General features: G+C 45.1%; 1 protein-coding gene across 10 annotated transcripts in view; it reads right to left on the minus strand.

The window, feature by feature from the left end:
* Atxn7l1 (ataxin 7 like 1) overlaps positions 1 to 13,043 on the minus strand; it is a 214,089-nt gene that overhangs the window by 66,318 nt on the left and 134,728 nt on the right. The window contains exon 1 of one of the 10 annotated variants that reach the window (XM_057782315.1): positions 3,287 to 3,338. The exons of the other annotated variants lie outside the window; for them this stretch is intronic. The gene's annotated coding sequence lies outside the window, so the exon portion shown is untranslated. Of the gene's footprint in view, positions 1 to 3,286; positions 3,339 to 13,043 lie in introns of those variants that run through there. 10 annotated transcript variants of the gene reach the window in all.

Consider the following 13,043-nt stretch of genomic DNA (forward strand, 5'->3'; position numbering starts at 1 on the left):
TGGGATTTTAGAAGACACATGATTGTTGTTGTTGTTTGCTCCCTATGCCCAGTCATGGATATGGGGAGAAACTCCCAGGAGATCCTCTGTACACCAGAGACTTGAAAGAGGAGTCGACTTATCTGGTTGGTGTGGCTGGTTAAACGGTGTGCCATCATCCATATGTTCAGTCTCTAATTCACAACTTCCTGAGAGTGTGACAAGGTCTTTGAAGAGGTCATTAGGAAAAGAACATAATCCAATAGGGACGGGGTGCCAAGGACAAGAACTCAGATGATGCACCTTGAGAAGGCAGCGAGCCTGGTGCAGTCATGTCTAAGGCCTCAGGGGACACCAACCCTGACAGCACAGTGGTCTTGGAATTCAGTCTGCAGAATTGTGATCAAATGAGCTTCCGTTGTTTAAACTATCATCTAGGCCACCTCCAAAGCCCTTACTTTTACCGTACTGGAGTGTAGAGAGACAATAACTTCCCACACGGTCACAGAGCAGCTCTAAGGTCCACGGAGGCCAAAGTGGGTACGACTTGGTGCTTGTTTCCAGCAGATCTGCTACCCTGCAGTCCTGCACTGGAGGCACGCACACAGAGCAGGGGCACTGGCGGCACGGACACAGAGCAGGGGTACTGGAGGCATGCACACGGAATGGGGACACTGGAGGCATGGACCATGCACACGGAATGGGGGCACTGGAGGCATGGACCATGCACACGGAATGGGGGCACTGGAGGCATGCACACAAAGCAGGGGCACTGGAGGCATGGACCATGCTCACAGAGAAGGACCATGCACTGAAGGTTGCACTGAAGGTTATGCACACAGGGCAGGTGACTTAAAGAACAGCCTGCAAGTAGCCAGTTCCTTTAATCAACTTCCTTTCCTGGTTTTCTTCCTACTCTGCAAGGCTCTGATTAACCCACATATCATTAATGTGGTTCTAGAAAAAGACAAGACCTTGGAGTAAGCAGATTCACAGCTCATAACATAGCCGCCAGCTCTCTTGCTAGTTTGATTAACCCACTTTAAGCTCCCGGTCCAATGCTACCACCAGCTAGTAATTGGCAGAGTCTCCAGGTTTCACCTGTGCTCAGTTCCTGTGGAACTCCTGGATCCTGCCAGTCCTCAAGTTTCAAACCGAGTGTGAGGTGGGCAGAATCAATCCTTGGACAAGAAGTGTAGCCTCGGCGGCCTGTGGGGCCAGGCACATTTGCAGCAAAAAGCAGGTATGACATTGAGCTATGGCTAAGTTGACGAATAAAAGCGAGGAAGGAATACATAGGCAGGCTGGTCTACAGGGGTTGGGCGGGTGACGTGCTCCAGGAGACAGATGTCCAGATATGCCACATGCAAAGGTCTAGCTGACTGAATCACAAATGTCTGGAACAGAAGAACTTGAGAACTGTCTGCACTAGCGCCATGTGAGTCCCTTCACGAGCCTCTTCATCCATGTTGGCCATAAGACTACGTGCACAGTGGAGCCTGCAGCCCCAGTTACTATAGATGTCTAGGATGTACAGAACCAGCACACACCTCAAACCAGAAGCCGGGAAAAGATGGGCCTCACTCACTCATACCAACCTGACAGAGAGGGAAGGACTAGGCTCTGCTGACTGGGGAGCAGAATGAATCTAACCAGAACGAAGTCTCACTCTTAATTTTTCTTTGTTTGGTGAGACAAGGTGGTCCTAGCTTGCCTGGAACTTGCTATGCAGATCAGGCTGGCCTTGAACTCCATGTAGAAGACCTACCCGCTTCCACCCCCTACCTCTACCCCGCCACCTCCTACCTCAAATGCTGTAATTAAAAGCGTACACCACTCCAGCTGAGAAAACAAAGTTTCTTAACATCACATTGGAGCCAATTTGCCCACTGTAGATGGAGCAATAAGCAGGTGACAGTTAAAGGTCTATGCTGGGCCTGACACCCCACTCTTCAGCCCCTCTACGAAAGCATGGGGCATAGGCCAGCGGGTAAAGGACTTGAAGCAAGCCTGCTTTGTCACTGTGCTCTGCAAGGTTAGCAGAGACAGAAAAATTACACTTTTATATGGATGTGAGAAATGTGGAAGAGAAGGAAAAATTATCGCCCTAAAGAGGCTATAACAACGTCCAGCTCGGGCTAAATGCTCATGCTTACTAATTCGGAAATTTCTATTTCGACTGGAGTAGGGGTGACAGCGGTATTGGGAGCCGCTGTTGTAGAACACCCTAGTGCGAGGGAAGCGCCCTGCCTCCTCGGAAGGCTTTCCACTAGCAGGCTGAAAGCTGTTTATGGCTCTCTCCCTCCTTTTCGATTTGTTTTGTTTAAAATATTTACCCCGGCACAATGAAGTGTCTCATTTACAGCGCTCTCCTGGACCATTAGAAGGGGACGCCACACTCACTGTGCTGATGAACAGTCTCTCTCCCATGCAAATTCCAGGACTAGCAGCCTAGGAGATGGGAGGGAGGTGCTCTAGGTACGCCACCATCGAGAGTTTTCTTAAATTTTGCAGCCATTCAGTGGGCAAGACAGAGCAATATTTAACCGATGGTTCTAGTAAATATTATGGGAAACGCTTTTTATAGAGTCCTAACCCTAGCAAATCGTTTTCTTACGTGCCCAGTTTTACTTCTCATTCAAACCTGCCTGGGAGCCCCCCGTGCCTGATAATCTACCGGAATCACGTGTGAGGGGGCACGTCATTCAGCGCCGGCTGGAAGTCCTTCTTTACCAAGCGATCAGCATCTCTATAGTCGCTTCAGTGGGACAAACTTTCCAACCCAGGAACTTCCCTTCCGCCACCGCCGCCGTCCCATCCCCCAGACGCTGACACTCGCCAGCTGGCTCTGGGACAGGTCGCGGGCCACCAGATGACAGCGCTCCCGTGAGTTGAACTAAGCAACTACTGCGAACTTGTTGTTTTGGAGATTTGAAACAATACCCAACCCTTTCGGAGCGCCCCAAAGGAAATGGCACCACCACTTTCATTTTGCTCCATCTGTGGCACCCAAAGAAAACAGCTCGACCAGAGAGGATCCCCGGGGGTCTGCAGACGGCGGCGGCTGGGGAGTGCTATCAAGTGACCTTCCAGAGAAATTAATTTCCAAGAGCGATAACGGCCTGTGCTGCACATACATTCAGCGTCACTCTGTCAGCGTAGACAAGAAATCACTTTCTACAGTTGGAACAGAAACTCTTTATACATCCTCATTTCTTTTTTTAAAAAAGTCTATAAATAACCCAGGATCAGCAAAATTATGCAAAACACCCTGCTAGAAGAAGAAATGTAAACTAAAACCACTTACAGAGCGACTCTGGCTGACAGCTTAATCTGATGTTGCGTCGACTGTAAACATGTTGTACTTTTGGAACCTGAAGTGATCCATATTAGCACAGATGCCATCAAAGAGGGAGGGAGGGAGGGAGGGAGGGAGGAGAGAGAGAGAGAGAGAGAGAGAGAGAGAGAGAGAGAGAGAGAGAGAGAGAGAGAGAGAGAGATTCTGCAACCACGAAATGGCAACAAAAGCCTAGCCACAAAACAGAGCAACCTGATTCGGTATTCTGCACGGTGCACGACCCGACGGCTGACCAGCTGCAGTCAGTACCAGCTCCCCTCGCTCGCACACGCCAACTGTTTTGACTACAGGCACTTGTTAAACACAGAGTTTCAGGTCCTACCAGTTGGACACCAGAAGTTCACAGCACTGACCCAGTGCCAAAAACAACAAGCACAGAAAGCGAAACGACTGTCTCGCGTGAGTGTTTGGTTAACTGTTTCTGCGAGCCCGAAGCAACCGCGTCCGATTAGGAATTTAAAAGCTCTTAAACGACAAAAGCAAAAGATTAGCAACTTGAAAATGCACATAGATGTTAGCAGATAACGTGAAGACATCAAATTACTTTATTGCGGGGGTGGGGGGTAGGGAGTGGGGGCGGGGCTGTTTGTGTCATGTGACACATTGTGGTTATCAGCAGAAGGAACAGGGTGTTTCCTCAAGTATTTTCCATAGGATTGGCTTAAATAATTTGTAAATAATGAGGACTTCTGGGGTTCTGGAAGCTGGTAATCCCATAGGAGAAAAAAAAAAGGACATATTGGATGATTTTCTTTTTTTAAAAGTGCAATAAGAAGACTTCCAAGATACCTACTGTGTGCGTAGAGATTGAGAGCTCACACTGGAAGCCTGGTACTGGCTAGCCAAAGGGCAGGACCCACACCTCTGGAGACTGCTTCAGGACTCCCTTTGGAATGAGGGACCCTGGGACCAGCATTCTATCTAAACTAGTCTGGAGTCTACACTGTTGAACAATAACAGGGAGAGGTCTTTACATCTTGCAAAATGAGATTTAAAAAGTTCCATTGCTGAATAAGGCTTCCCATTTCTCCCCCAGAATGCACCAAGCACCATCTACTTTTAGAGTCAGCACAATTAGCCAGGTTAAATTTTGGAGTTACTTAAGGATTTAAGGAAACTAAATTCCATGAGAACTGGGGCATACATCTAGATATTTTGATTTGGGAGTAGGTGTAAACCTTCTGTTGTTACCTATCATCTATCTATCTATCTATCTATCTATCTATCTATCTATCTATCTATCTATCATCTACCATCTATCTTCTATCATTGTCCATCTGATTTGATCGACTTCAAACGTCTCCGCAAGTCATGCAAACCACAGGACGTGGTCTTTGGAACCCTGCGAGGTGGAGGAGCAGAGCTGCTACTCTCACCCCATTTTCTGGAGCAGGAAAACACAGGCGAGACTTCCCCAGTGTCATGAAAGCAGGAACAGATTCTACCACCTTAATCTTGGGGCTCAACCTATGAGGATCTGCAGGTGTGAGGCTTTAGGGTCTCCATGACCTTTCTTCTTCCCTCTTTTCTTTTACCCCTCTCTTTCTTTGCTTGGGGATTGAAGCTAGAGCTTTTCACATATTAAGCACATGTTCTACGTTGATCCAGACTCTCAGGAAGCCCTTAAAAACAAGCTTTGTCACTTCTGCTTTCACGGATAAGCAGAAGGAGACTTGGGGAGGCTACATGATTTGGTTAGTACCAGCTTTCCCTCCCCAGCCCAGCCTTCCTTATTTGCCTCTATCATGTTTCCAGAAAACAGAATGCTAGAACTAAAAAGGTTGATCGTGAATGTGTAAGAGCTCCCTAAATGTTTTGGTATTCACTGTCACTAGGGCTTTCTGTAGCAGATCGCAGCCTGCCAGGATCACGCAGAAGGCTTTCTTTCTATGCTAGGGCAAGCTCTGCACATCTGTGCTCCAGAGCTGTTGTTTCAACAGGAGGCAACCCTTTCCAACTCTTTGTATCTTGTCTCTCTCTGATCCCACCAATTCTTTCACCTGTTATACTTGGTACCTCAGCCAAGCATAGTGTAAGAAGAATGTGGAGGAGGGGGGCGGTAGCCTGCGGCCCTGTCCAACTACATGTGTGCGGTTATTGTGTCCATTCTGCTAGTGGGGGCTCTGAGTTTGCAGATCTTTCAAAGACAGGCCTTGCTGGATTTGTTTGTTTCTTCTTCAACAGAGACTAATGAAAATATTTAATCACAACGAGGTGCCCATCATAGCGACTCTTTCTCCATGCTAACTGGACAAACTCATTGTTGCAGCAGAGAAAACACGGCTGCTATTGGGTGCCCTGAAGCAGGCTCGCTGCAGGGCTTGGCTGTCTCTGTGAGAGGGTGTGGAAGTCTGTAGATGACCAGGCAGTCTGGTCTGCAGTGACAAATGAAAGTTCCTGGAAAGCACCACACCTCACTGAAGTGTATGAGACCGTTGGCCGACTGTGTGATACAGGGAGGATGGGATGCTGCAAGCCAGAGCCGGTTTGTCTTGGGACATCTTTAGCCCATCACAGCCATTAGTTGCCCCCTCTGTGTGTGACCTAACATTGTTGTGACTAGTAGGTGACTCTTCTGGAATATATAAACATACCCCTAGTTCCCACAAACCAAAGTAGCAGCTGAGGCCTACACTTTGGAGTGACCCACCAACGTACCAGCAAAGTATCTGGATTCATGATTTTTTTTTCTTTTACCATGTTGGAATGAGATATTTGGGAAATCCTGAATTTGTGTTCCCAGGCCATGGTCACTCACAGTTAGCTACAGAATAAATAATCTCTTTTCCACTTTGAGGTGAGAGTCATGTTTTTGTAGTTAAGCAGGGAAAAATGAAGATGTTTGGCAGGAACTGAAAACTTAGGGCCAGCACTGGGGACAATGAATATAAAATGTGGGAGGGAACTGGTTAAGAAGTGAAGATTAACAGGAAGCAGAAGCAGGAGATCCCTGAGTTTGAGGCTAGCCTGATCTACAGAATGAGTTCCTGAATGACCAGAGTTACTCTGAGAAACTATCTTGGAAAAAAAAAAGCGAAGATTAGAAAATTCTAGAATATTTTGCTACCTCCCCATGAATCTTTATCTTGAAACACAACACAAAAAAATCATGAAAGAAAAAGCTAAGAAAGTTGGGTGTCAATTTGGATTTCACATAGAGTGTAATCAAAGCAGCATGGATCATACAAAATGACGGAATCCACACGTCCTCACTGTCTGGAAAGGCTCTGTGGTTGTGTGGAATGACTGTGGTGCCTCTTGTGGCTTGTGAACACTCATTTTGAAGGGGGTTATTTGAGGTTGTTTGGGGAATAGCATGGCATTTGCATTCACGCTGCCTGGAAAAGTATGAGCACTGGGTAAATTAGAAATCTTGGCAGGAAAATGTGTTTGCTTACAAGACACAAGTGAATATTTCCAGGTAACATGTGATTCCTCCTGAGCATTGAGTCCATGTTCATAAAACTCGAAAGTAGGACACATGTTTTGACAAGCACTGTCAGATTTAGGGAAGACAAAACAAGGTATTTAAAATTAGAACTGGGCCAGAAAAATGCCATCAAGGCTGATATCTGAGTTCCATCCCTAGAATCCACAGGTTGGAGGGAGAGAATGGACTCCTAAAAGTTGCCCTCTGATCTGTATATGTAAAGTGGCCTGCATACATCCTTACACATATAAAATAGGTCAATAGATGATAGAAGATAGATACATACATATATATATAGATAGATGATAGATAGATAGATAGATAGATAGATAGATAGATAGATAGATAGATAGGTAGATAGATAGATCAATCGATCTATGGGGCATGTCTTTAATTCCACCACCTGGGAGAAACAATTCTACATGGAGAATAAAATAAAAACAGATCTCAAAGCAATGTCTATAAAAGGATTCCATTTTTACTTTTGCAACTATAAAATACACACATATTCAGGATACACAGTAAGAGCCTGTCTCAAAAATATATATGCATATAGACATTTATTTGCAACACAGACTTTTACTCATAAGAAAAGCTGGAAAGTTTTATATCAAAATATATATTTTTAGATTTTTCTGAAATTTTGGCAGCTTTTGCGTAAAATCTTTTTTAAAAAAATAATCTTCTTGGTAGTCTCTAAATTTTAAAGTTTATTTGTTTTGTCTTTTGTGTGTGTGTGGATGTGTAGGTTGAGGACAACTTGCTGGAGTGGGTTTTCTTCTTCTACCATGTGGGCCCCCAGGACAAACTCAGGCTGTCAGGCTTGGCAGCCATATTCTTTATCTGTTAAGCTATCTCATCAGCCCAGTTCTGAACCTGAGGCTCATCTGGAACTCACTCTGAAATCCATGGTGAAACTTTTCAGTGTTTCAGTGTCTAATCAGCAAATAAAAATTGTATACATCCAAGACATGCACAGTGCTGGGCATTTTCTTTTATAATAAAAACAAAAGTAATTGTTACCTTAGAAAGACAATTCCATGTTGTTAGGCAGAGTTGTGCCTGTGTGGGTATTGCTGTCATCTGTAGCCCAAGCTACCCCAGTTCTCTTAAGCATTTGAAAAAGTTCTACTCATGAACAAAGATCATGGGAGCTAAGCATAGTGGTACATGTCTGTCATTCTAGAATCTGTACAGCTAAAGCAGGAGGACTGCAATTCAAGGCCCTTCTGGCCTACAATTTCATGATCCTGGTTAAAGAAAAAGGAGGTAAGTTGCAAAAAAAAACCCAACAAAACAAAAAATCCGTTTCTTGTGGCGCAGGACATGGAATCCATGACCTGACATGCTAGACAGCTATTCTGTCCCTGAGCCGTATTCATGCCGGGTTCAACTTATGGACTTCAAATGTCTCAGTTTATGGGAAATGTTTAATTATTGCAATTCAAAGGAAAAGACTGGTTTCTTCTTCTTCTTCTTTTTTCTCCTCCCTAGCCAAGCTCTTTTCTCTGGTAGATTTAAAGAGCTTTGTGAATCCCATATAGATGATTTTGCCATGATTTTATGATTTTATGTCTGTGGCATAAAAGGACTGCAGCCTACTCTCTTGTACAGGAAGAAAAGCCTAGGAATTCATGTGTCGGCATTCTGAAACTAGTTTGCACACCAGAGTGAATTCAAATCAAACGTGTTTTGCTTTGAAGTCGTGTCTCACTATGGAGCTGTGGCGGGCCTGGAACTTGCTAGAGATACCATGTTGGCCTTGAATTCAAAGAGATCTGCCTGCCTCGGTCTCCTTAGGACTGAGATGAAAGGCATTCAGTACCACGCTGGGCTAAAACAATGTTGGTTTAAGATATAAAAAATAAAAAGAAATCCATAGCTCTAGCTAGTCCTGTTTTCTTCTATTTGTTATCTCTTACTTGGAACCAGCTAGAGGTGGGCACTCCTGTTCTGTTTACAGAGAAGGAAGCCAAGATTCACCCAGGTGGGCAACGGGCCCAACCTCACACTTGAGAACCATTAGACACAGGATCCACACCGTTTCCCTAGGCTGTCCTCCTGATTATGTGGCACTAAATTCTTTCTTATTATAAAAAAATTAATATTTTTATGTGCATGTGTGTGCACCTACATGAGTTTATGTGTACCATGTGCCTATGGGAGCTCAAGGAAGACAGAAGAGGGTGTTGGAGTCCTGGGTGTAGTCACAAATAGTTGTGAACCACCATGCAGATGCTGGGACTTGAATCCAGATCCTCTGCAAGAACAGAAAGTGACCTTCATGACTGAGCCACCTCTCTAGCTTTCTAAAGTCGTCCTAGAAATAGGAAGCCATGTAATTTTATTGTTCTTACTGGATACTATCAAAAGAGATTGATGCTGAGTGGATGGGTCCCAGGGTAACAGGTCAAAACAGTGGCTTTCCCAGAGAAACTCAGCCTTATGGTCAATAAGATATAACTAAACACACAGAGACATAAACACATATACACACACGTGCACATGTGCATGCACACACACACACACATCTTATGAAGAACAAAGAGAAAGGATACAGTGGTACAATACTTATAATTTGTTTTTAAAAATTAGAGTATAAAATAAGCATAGACAAAAACAAAAAAAAAATGATGCCTGATATAGCTTATTATTTATTGGGTGGGCACAGTAAAGATAGGCCAGGCGTTTCACCTTTGGGTCATCAGTTCCCACTGTCTCAAGAATTACAAAGTCTGAACTGGAAGTAGTAAAAATAAGACAGTCCCAAAGTGACTTCCTTATGGCTTTCTACATTTTGACCAACATTGTGGATTTCACTGGTGAAACTCAAGACATAGTATATTGAATGCGAGAAAGGGGTTGCTTATTTATTAGTTTTTGAGACAGACATTTATGTAGCCCTGGAGTAGTAGGATTGTAATGTGCCCCACCATGACACTTGAAATGGGGTTTCATTGGTGAAATTAAAGATATTCAAGATAAAGACCTTTTCAGAAGCTCTTAAGGCCATCCCTACCCTCGTATCAACAGTGTGGTGGAAAGACAAACCCAGCAAGGTTTGGAATGGCTCTGGAGGCTTCCCAGAGTCCAGCCTCTCAGTCAGAACTATTCACTAGAGCTCTGTACGAACCCAGGAAGCTGTGCTTCTCTTTGAAGTATTTCCACAGCTCCTCTGACGGACCGTCTATGCAAAGTATGATTGGGGTTTCAAGAAAGGCTGGCCCTTTACTGAGCCGACGAAGCAGGTTGAATTAAATGTCTGTACTTGTGAAATTGTGAGTTGATAAGTTCCCAGGTTTGTAGCAGAAGTGAGCCTGGTAGTAAGGTGGTCAGGGAGGAGGGAAAACCCTCATCCACCAGGTCTTCTAGAATCTTCTTTGTTGCAACTGTTTTCTACCAAAAGATTCTGGGTTGCTCTTGGCCAGAGCACCTTTGGGCAGTCACAACAACGGGCAAATGTGAAACATGCAGACTTGAGGAAGGGATCCCTCCACGCATTTGTCTTTCTGTCTGATGCTAAGCCTCTGTCTTCTTCAACAATGTAGTTCATAAGCCCCTCCCTCTAAAAAGTAATACAGGCTTGTCTAGTGGATACAATAAATAAATAAGAATTCTGTCACCTCTACAATCTAATTCAATAACTTACCTGTCATTGTGTTTCATTCTGTTATTGACAACGGGTTTTTACAGCATATAATCTACTGCTTGCTCTGGGTTAAGCTAGTACTGTAAAAGCACTAAATAGTAAACAAGCAAAAAAAATTATGGCAATTCTATGATTTCATCCTCTTGATAATGCTGATTGCACCACCACTCCCATATCCAGATGCAGAGAGCTGAAACTTCAATCTGTAAAGCTAGGTACATTCGTTTCCAAACATACTCCCTACTCAGAATTACCAGAAAAAGCAAGCATTCAGAAACTGAAGATTTCTTTTGCCATGCTCTTCATGCCCCGACCCCCGTGCTGGGATTGAACCCAGGGTCTTACACACATCAGACAAACACTTCCCACAGAGTCATATTCCCAGGAATCACAACCGTGGTTATTTACTCATTATATGCTGTACATAATTTTGTTGGTACTTCAACATTTTATCAGAAGCACTTTTGGGGAGGAAAAGCTAGATGGATGTAGATTATGTGAGCCAACTTACAAGCTCTTTCACTTGTAATTATTTTGATTGGCATGTGGTCAGAGATATCTAATGACCTCTTAGAGCTGTGGATTAAATCAGTCCCAGGGAATCTGACTTTGCTCAATATCTCCAGCCTACTCAGGCTCTGTGTGTGCCCTTCCCACACGCACCAGTTCTGCCTGCCAATCTAGATGGTGAAACCCTCTGCTTCATGCTCTCTGCCTTGATACAGGGGTGGCTTTCCTGTAGAATACCTGCCTGCTTCTACCTTGGCTAACACCTGGGTCTTGCAGGCTGCAGCTCTTACACCAACACACCATGGGTAAGATGGCTCAGCCGCTGAAGGTGCTTGCTGCCAAGCAGGATGAACTAACTTTGATTCCAGGGTTGTACAGGGTGGAAAGGGGCAACGGATCCCCAAACGTTGTCCTCTCAGCTTTATCTGTGAACCACGGCATAAGCACACCCCTGCCAGAAGGAATAAGTAAACGCATGCACTGATAATTATAGACACTCTGTGTGTTTTTGAGAAAGGGTCTTAATATATGTAGCTCTGGCTGACCTGGAAAACACTCAATAGACCAGGCTGGCCTTGAACTCACAGAGCTCTTCCCACCTCCACCTGCTGAGTGCTGGGATTAATGGTGTGAACCACATGCTTGGCTTCCGGAACATGTTCTTTATTTTGTTTTGTTTTGTGGGTTTGTTTTTTTTTTTATTTCCAACACACAGTTTCTCTGTGTGGTCCTGGCTGTCCTAGAACTTGCTCTGTGCTTTGTAGACCAGGTTGGCCTCAAATTCAGAGATGCGCCTACCTCAGCCTCCTGAGTGCTGGGATTAAAGGCATGTGCCACAGCTACCCAGCTGAAACAATTTTTTAAAAAGAACACGCTATGCTCACTGTGTTCACTTCCACTCCAGCCTTGCACGTGGCTCTGTACTGACCCATGGACTTGGCCCCCTCCGCCACACAATAAAAAGCCTGCGTGGAGGACTTCATTTCAGTCCCGGCACTAACAGGAGCTCAGGACGTGTTAGATAATGAACGAATAAATCAGGAAATAATTAGCCAGTCTATAGAAAAGGAGAAGAAAAAGCAGGGTCAGCAGGCACCAGTCTCCCGGGGTCTGAGGGCTAGCTAGCCTTAATTATTTCTCTTAGTCCCTGGGTTTAAAATGATTTCTAAGCCGAAGCGTGTCATCGTTGGTGCGTTATGAGAGGCAATAGCCTACTTAATTCTGAGTGCTCAGTTTCCAAACGCGGCCAGTTCCTGCTCAGAGATACTGTGCCAGCCGCCGGCAGCCCTCTGGTGTCCACTGTGTGCCAGGACTGGCAGTTCGCAGAGGCCTCGCTAACTCTGAGCTGTCCACTTAAGAAAAGAAGATACCGAGACTGAGACACAGACCAACCCATGACCCGAGGAGAGCTCGGGCTTGATCAGACCGGGGGACTCAGGCCTAATGAAATAAACTATTCCCAGCAGAGCCTGACCCTGCAGAATGTAATTCTGACCACACTGTGCAGATAAAAATAATTCAGCGATTTCCTCCCAGTAAACTCTTGGGCACACACCAAGAAGCTGCAGAAGACTGTCCCAATGTTACTGTACAACTGTAAATATTTAGGTTCCCTGCCTCCTTAGCAGTGGTTATCAGCAGGAATGCATCGAGATTTCTGGTGGGATCACTGTGCACAGAGTGGAACTATCACCCTGTGCTCTGTGGAGTATTTAGCACCTTAGATCTAATCAATGCCAGTGACAGGGACATCCAGGAAAGCACATTTCTAAATGTCTCCAAGGCCAGAGCCATCTCAGGTCCTGGCCTTCTGGCTGGGGTTAGCTTGGAGTCTTCTGCAGCAGAGGAATCCAGGAAGGGAATGAAAAGGGATCCAGACCAGGGTTTGAACAGGTAGATGTAGTCTCAGGTGTCAGACTGCTCAGCAAAGGCCCGTCTGTACATAAGTCCAGGGTCCCTTGAGCTGGGAGGACAAACTCATTCTTCAAATGGAAAAGTCATAGTACTGAGAAAACTGGGCTTATGAGCTGTTACACTTGAGATCAAAATGACCCAGGGGATTGATGGATGAGCAGTGGGGAAAGGCCTGGGCACTGGATCTGGCTGACCCAGGGGAT

This window comes from Chionomys nivalis, chromosome 10 (genome assembly GCF_950005125.1).
Source record: "Chionomys nivalis chromosome 10, mChiNiv1.1, whole genome shotgun sequence".
NCBI lineage: Eukaryota > Metazoa > Chordata > Mammalia > Rodentia > Cricetidae > Chionomys > Chionomys nivalis.